This window comes from Atta colombica, unplaced genomic scaffold (genome assembly GCF_001594045.1).
Source record: "Atta colombica isolate Treedump-2 unplaced genomic scaffold, Acol1.0 scaffold111, whole genome shotgun sequence".
NCBI classification, from domain to species: domain Eukaryota; kingdom Metazoa; phylum Arthropoda; class Insecta; order Hymenoptera; family Formicidae; genus Atta; species Atta colombica.
The window spans coordinates 1,211,753-1,218,921 of record NW_017259197.1 but is presented as its reverse complement, the minus strand read 5'-3'; positions in this window follow the sequence as shown (position 1 = coordinate 1,218,921).

Here is a 7,169-nt window from a genome sequence, read left to right as displayed (position 1 = left end):
TGAAAAGACAGAAAGAATTTTATTTATCAATTATATTTTATTAACTTTTTTAATAAAAGATTTCATTTATTTATGTAAATATTATGAAATATGGTAAGTCGTATATAAATATCATTAATATAAGCTTTATTCTTTATTTACCAAGAGATTCGCGAATACGGTTAATTTTATTGTGAACATGTCCAAAGAGCTCGATTTCCAGTTTATTAAATAGAAGAGGCATCCTAATGGCGTTCGTCATATCGTCATGAAAACGCGATATAATACGCCGATGAGCAGCCGCGTGCCTGTCAGCATTAGTGACAAGCACGAAGCATTATAATGCTGCGTCGCCTTAACGAGACCTGTCCTTTGAAAAGTCCTCCCTTCCTTCCTTCCCTCTAGAAACCCCTTCTGCTGTCTATCAATTCTCGAGAGAGATCCCGGATTTAATGAAGCATCGTTTAAATTGCGATGTGCTATATACTAGATAAAATATACGAATTTTCATTTGAAAAGAATCGGTGCTTTTTGATATCCCTACTGGGCAATTATAAAAGATGATGATTTTACATGATGCAAGTATTACAGTACAAGCTTATATTATCTCGAAATAATTATGCGATATTCAATTTATATCCAGGTAATCGGAATTGCGAAGAGAAAATATTGCACACTTGTCAGAATTATTGTTCGCAATTGCAAATTTCCATTAATATAAAAAAAAGTCAGAATTCAAGGTGTTATAAATGTATGCACCTGTTTGAAATGTATAAGTGAAAATAAACGTGTTATTAATAACGATGATTATATATTTAAATATATTAAAGCTGAATAATTTTATAAAAGTCAAATTTTTATGTGATTGTAAAAATGTTTCATTTATTAGCAAAATGAAAAAATGTATGCATATAGTCTGAAAATATACAATATTATCGCGATGCTTTCGTAAATGGCTTGATTCTAGCGTAGCCTCCTGGGAATCCCAACTATCTTAGGAGATTCCGGTGCAGATCCCATTCACAAAGACCTCGACAGCCGATATATATTAAATTTGCATTTTCTGCGTAATTGAGATTGCACGTAATATATCTTCACGCATTGTCGATTAAATTCCATTTTGCCACTCTGCCTCTCCGGCATGCGTGGCCTTGGAAACGGAACGAGACAATATGGTTTGCTCAACCACATGAGAGACTTGCTTACCAACTGCGTATCTACTTGAGTAACTAATGCAATGTTCTGTTCTATTAAAGAGAAGATACCAAGAGCAAATGTAAACATGAATACTTTGAAACATTGCCGTGTATGCTGCTATAATTTTATTAAACAATTGTATGCAACAATTAAATTTATAAAAATTTATTTATGAGAAAATTAATAAAAATTATAAATCAGTTTTCAGAAAAATTATAAATCTAGTTTTCAGAAAAAAAATTTTCTTTAAAAATATTTAACGTATGAAAACTTACTTAAGCTGAATTGTTCCACTTTTCGATAAATTTCAGCTTACTTGCTCTCGCTCGTGTTCTCTCTCTTTTTCGCTGTTTCTTTGTTCATTATATAAATTATTACATAGTTTAACCAAAGGAATGATCAATCCATCAGCCCTTAGTAAATAAAACTTAACTAACAGATGTACAAAACAGTATTTCAAGTATATAAATTATAGCAGCTAAAAAACTTCTCTGATTTCAATATTGTATTACCAATTATGGTCTACTTAGTTAACTTTAAATTCATCATTTATTCGACTTAAGAAGCCTTAATTTTCATCCTTCAATAAATAGATAAAATAGATAAAATAAATTCGTAAATTTTATGATTTTGAAATTATTACTGTAACACAATTCGAGTTATATATTCTATTTCTCTGTTCATTAATTTCAATATTATATTATCAATTAGTCTATTTAATTAATCTTTAATTTTTTATTCATTTGATTAAAATTTGAAGTCTCTCTCTCTCTTTTCGTCTTTTACAGAGTAAAATAAATATTTTGAAATTATTATTACAATTCAATTTGACAGTTACATATTTTATTCACTTGCGTGCAAATTCAATTCATAACGTGACACTGAGCGAGACATCTTCGCGAAATATGTCGATCTAATTTTCGTCTTCGGCAAATTTTTCTGTATGGCATGTAACGTCGACAGTCTCTGCGGATGAAGTGACACCTTTCTTCCGGCTTTTCAACAGAAATCCTACTACGTAAATCAGCGACCGATTTACCGTCGATAAACGTGGCTAAAGCGACGAAAGTGGATGGCAGTCTTCACTGGAGAACGCGAGTGAGTTCTCGTGGCTTCTCTGTCGATTTCCGGAACACTCTGCGACTCCCACGTGGATCGGGCGCGTCGCACAAAGTATAACTCGTTGTCGAACGTCCGTCCGGAAGATCGACAGGTAGGTGCATTCCCCTGTATCCCCCTATTTCATCGCATCCCCTAGTTTCTTCACATAGCGTAAAGATGTTACATCGTTTCAGAGCCGTCGGGGACCGGCTTTCGCGACGAAAGATGGGAGAATTGTTTTAGCGCCTCGGGACATCGCTCAGAAAACATAATTATGTTTTTCAAGTGTATCGATTGTGTCTTTAGTTGAATTATTACAAAAAAGTGAGCTTTTTAAAAAAGAATTTCTTTTATTTGCTGTAAAATTAAATAAATCCAGAATATAGAATGACATAAGATTAGTTTACAATTAAAACATGTAAAAACTATAATTGCATTACGACAATTACGAGTTTCTATTTAAGTTATTTTCGTAATTATATTATTTTTATTAAATCTAATTATATCATTTTCTTTTTATGCTTACATATAAAATCTGATTAAAATTTATTAAGAAAAGTTATAATTATAAAATTTACAATAAATTTTTAATATAATAGAATTGTAATCAATAAAGCATTAGCGTTTATTATTTATAGTATGTCAATACTTATAAAAATATCTATTTCAACAATTAAAACTATACATAGAATTAGGCACCAAATTTAATTACAAATTTTACTGGGGAGATTAGGAGGATAACGAATTTAATTACAGCTTTAATTACTTAATCCTTTGAGATTCGCTCGTTTCGCAAGGAAGCCATCTGCTTGAATGCTCAGCTCTCGTGCACTACTGGCTTCCTTAGAAATTCATACCGTTAAAGGTGTTACTTTACGTACAAACTTAGTCCTAGAAACTTGTAATCTTCTACAATTTAATCATTATGATTTAAAACTTGTTTCTCAACATTTGAAAGTTTATACAATTTTTCATGCACATTTTTCGTAACATTGTAATTTACTCAACGATTGTGTATATACAATGTATGTGCGCACGTGTGCGTATGATAACTAGAATATATTAATATATTCAATTTTAAACGCAAGTAATATATTTTCAAAAATATAGATTTTTATATTAAATGAATGTTGTGTTTCGTAGTATTATTCAATGTTTTAAATTAAAATTCGCGTATCGAAAAAAATGATAATTATGTCTTGAAAATTAAACATTAAATTTAAACATTATTAAAATGTATACATTATAATACTTCTACATTACTTTTGTCTATATAATTAAAATTGATATCAAGTATGTATAAGTGGAATCATATTAATATCATTTGCATTGCCTTAAAAATTTCATATTTTGAGAGGTTGTAATAATTATTATAAGATCTTATTTAATATTCGCATAATATTATTACAGACCATAGAAGTCTTCTAGAATTTAAAATAAATTAAAAGATGATCTTAAATGTAATAACAGACTATAAATAATAGTCAATGATTAAAGATTGAATACTTACGGAAATTAGGTCACAAATAGACTTAAAACGTAAAAAGTAATATTTAATAAAAGTTACTAAATTAAAATTTATTGCTATTACTAAAAAAAGGTAACTATAACATATGGTAACGGCATTACAAGTAACGACATTACAATCATTTCTCATCTGTACAAATAATATTATATGGATGTAATTTCTTATCTGCATAATATTAAAAATATTAAAAATTCTCTTTAACACTTTATATTTTAAAAAAGATTTATAGTTTAAAATATTCCAAATGTACAGATCCAAATTTACAAATAAACATCGATTTAAGAATATTAAGTTTTAATAAGCAAAAATAAGAGTATATTTATATTTTTCATTGTTTTTTTTTTAAATCATATTTAGAAAGACAAATTTTTCACTTATGTAAAATCCCAAAAAAAAATCAAAATGTCGTGTTGAAAAGGCACGATTAAATTTGTATTATTTTCTTATCTCTTTTTCTGTATGAAATTCAAGTTTCTCCATACTTATATCGATTGCTCATTTAATGTGAGAGAATTCGAGAACTTCACACAAGGAGAGCAAAGAAGTGCACAGCTACTATCCCTGTAGTTTAGTTGATTTCTGATTGCATTTTCACTGCAAGCTTCTTTTATTGTTTGCATGCGCAATATAATATGTACAAAAAGGACATACGTAAACGGGTTTTTATAAAATTTTTTCGATTCTACCATAAAACAATTATTTGAATTCAAATTGAAAAACTCTTCAGAAATTAACGTAATTATTATTATAACGTAATTATTATAATAATTACGAAATTCTAGCCGTAATCGATACTATTTTATTTTTAATTATTTTTACAAAAATAAATAAGACATTTGAGAAATCAAATCACAATAGAGATAGAATATATAGAAGAATTCCTGTAAAATCAGCGTAATGTCGTTGACTCTTAGTACACATACACTGGTTATTCGTATTTTGCACATTTCTTTTCTTTGAAAAGCAAGTAATTGGTATTTATGCAATAATTTTAAGAGACCTTACAAAATATTATTTAAGATATATATAAAAAAAAGTATTACTTAATGACTTTCGTATATTTAAAGTGATGGAAATTAACCCAGGATATAAATGATCCATTATATGTAATAAAGAACCGGAAAATCATCGTATTTGTTAAAGGTTAATATATGTAATTATAACGTCTACGTATATATAATATACATAGAAAATTGGAAAGATGAACTCCACCCTCGTATGTTTCGCTGTTCTTCTAAATCTTATATTGTGTAAAAAAGTGTTGTTTGCAATGGGACAAGAGTAAACCGACGATCTTAATTATGCTTGATGACTGGTTTCTGTACTTTCCCGCCTAAACGCTTTGACATTTTATGCAATTAACGAACACGGAAACCAACGCACTTCAAAGGGCCTTTTTTCGGAGCACAGCGGTAAAGGATACGGCGTGACATAGGAAGGACGAGCAGAAGGGAAACGGCTCGTCTGGAAAATAACGTATCCTTCCCATTTGGCTGAATAATTGGGTCCCGCACTTTCTCAGTGTAGACGTCCTCATCCTTTCTATCTCCCTTTCGTTCTCTCGCCCTTCCTCACCCGACTTCACCAACCTCGCTCGAAAGACTCTCACTTTAATGCACTTATTGTTAATGCGATTCCGCCGGGTTTTCCGCCTGATGGTTACCTACCTTTCGTTGACAACGCAACATCGTTTACTCCGTCGCAGCGATGTATGTATATCTACGTGCCTTTTTCATCTCTCTCCATTCCAGGTCCACACACGCCAGAAAAATTGGATTTGGAATGTCGAGAGTTCAGATATTCACGAGAAAATTCTCAAACTGCAAGAAATTGCGCCACACCCAGATTTTTTATTTTTGCATAGATAATATTCTCTAATCCTGCAATTTTATATATAAACTTTGATTATTCTTTTTAAATAATTAAAGTGGTGTAAAGTATTTAAAGAATTAATACACTCTCGCTAAACTAACATATATCAAAAATTTAATTAAATCAGATTACAAACTGATAGATATTTTTCTATTTTTTTAAATAAATTTGTTTACGTTTTAAAAAATTTTTTTAATTTTGTTCTTTATTCTTTTCTTGTGATTGCTTTTTCTATAATGTTACAGAGAAAAAGAAACTTGTACATGTTACATGGTGAATTATACTTTAAATAAAATTATTCTTAACTTTCTTTATCTCAGAAATTCACGTGACACGTCGTTGCAGTCGACAAAATCCTAATAAAAATCATAATGTTTTATGCGAGACAAAACCGACGATTGCCAATAATGGGGAAAGCCCGAGAACAAAGGCTCTCGTCGGAGCGAAATAACAACGACCAAGGTTTTCCCTCGGCCATTCATTTTCCATTTTATAGCCGGCCGCAACGGTAAACGCGCGCGTGCCTGCGAAATCCGAACCGCATAAAAGCACTCCATTCAGTCTATAATGTGCTGTCATGGTCCACGCCACCGCGAATTCAGCTGCATTGACGGAACCTTTTTTTTTAGCGGAACTTCGGGCAGTGGAATAAAAAAATGCGTACCCGACGGTAGGTGTAAAATATGTAGCAACCGCGTCGTCGGAATAGAAACGAATAAAACGGCAGGGCCGACGGGATCCAGTGTAAAATCGTTGGTCGACGCGCGCTTAGTGACAGATAATGCGGGTATTATACGAAACGGACGATGCTCGCCATCGATCCCGATCTGCCTCGCGCGTGATTGCGTTAATCGGCTTAACGATCGCCTGCACGCCAGCCAAACAAATTGCCCGTAAGCGACGTTTCCTCGTACACCCTGCATATAGCCCTGTACGTCCCGACGCGCCGTCACCGCGATACTGACATGGCGAAAGAGGATTTTCGTTTAGAGTTGTGTAGGAAACTTGTATACACGATTCATCATAATGCAAGTGAAGTGATGCATCTCATTCAGCGTGTCTTTTATTATATTTTCCGACCGTTTGATTGTCACATTCAAAGACATAGAGTACTGCGCCATCCACATTTAAATATATTAAATGTGATCAACAAAAATGAGAGGAAAAGATATATATGTATACAGAGAGAAATAGTATGAAGATGGCCAATCTCCTTCTCTTTCTAAGAAATTAATTGAAAAAATATGATTAATTGAATAAAATAAAATAGACATTGGCCGTTTTTGTAATCTTCATTATTTTTATCGATCAATTTTATATACGGATGGCATCCATGTTCTATGTCTTTGATCGCATTAGATTCTTTACGACTAAACACTTTACGACTACACTTATAGTTAGTTAATTTTTTTTTTCATTTTTTTTAATCAATTAACAGTTTTTTATAGCAATACGTATCAATAACAAAAAAACTCAATTTTTTTTCTTTATT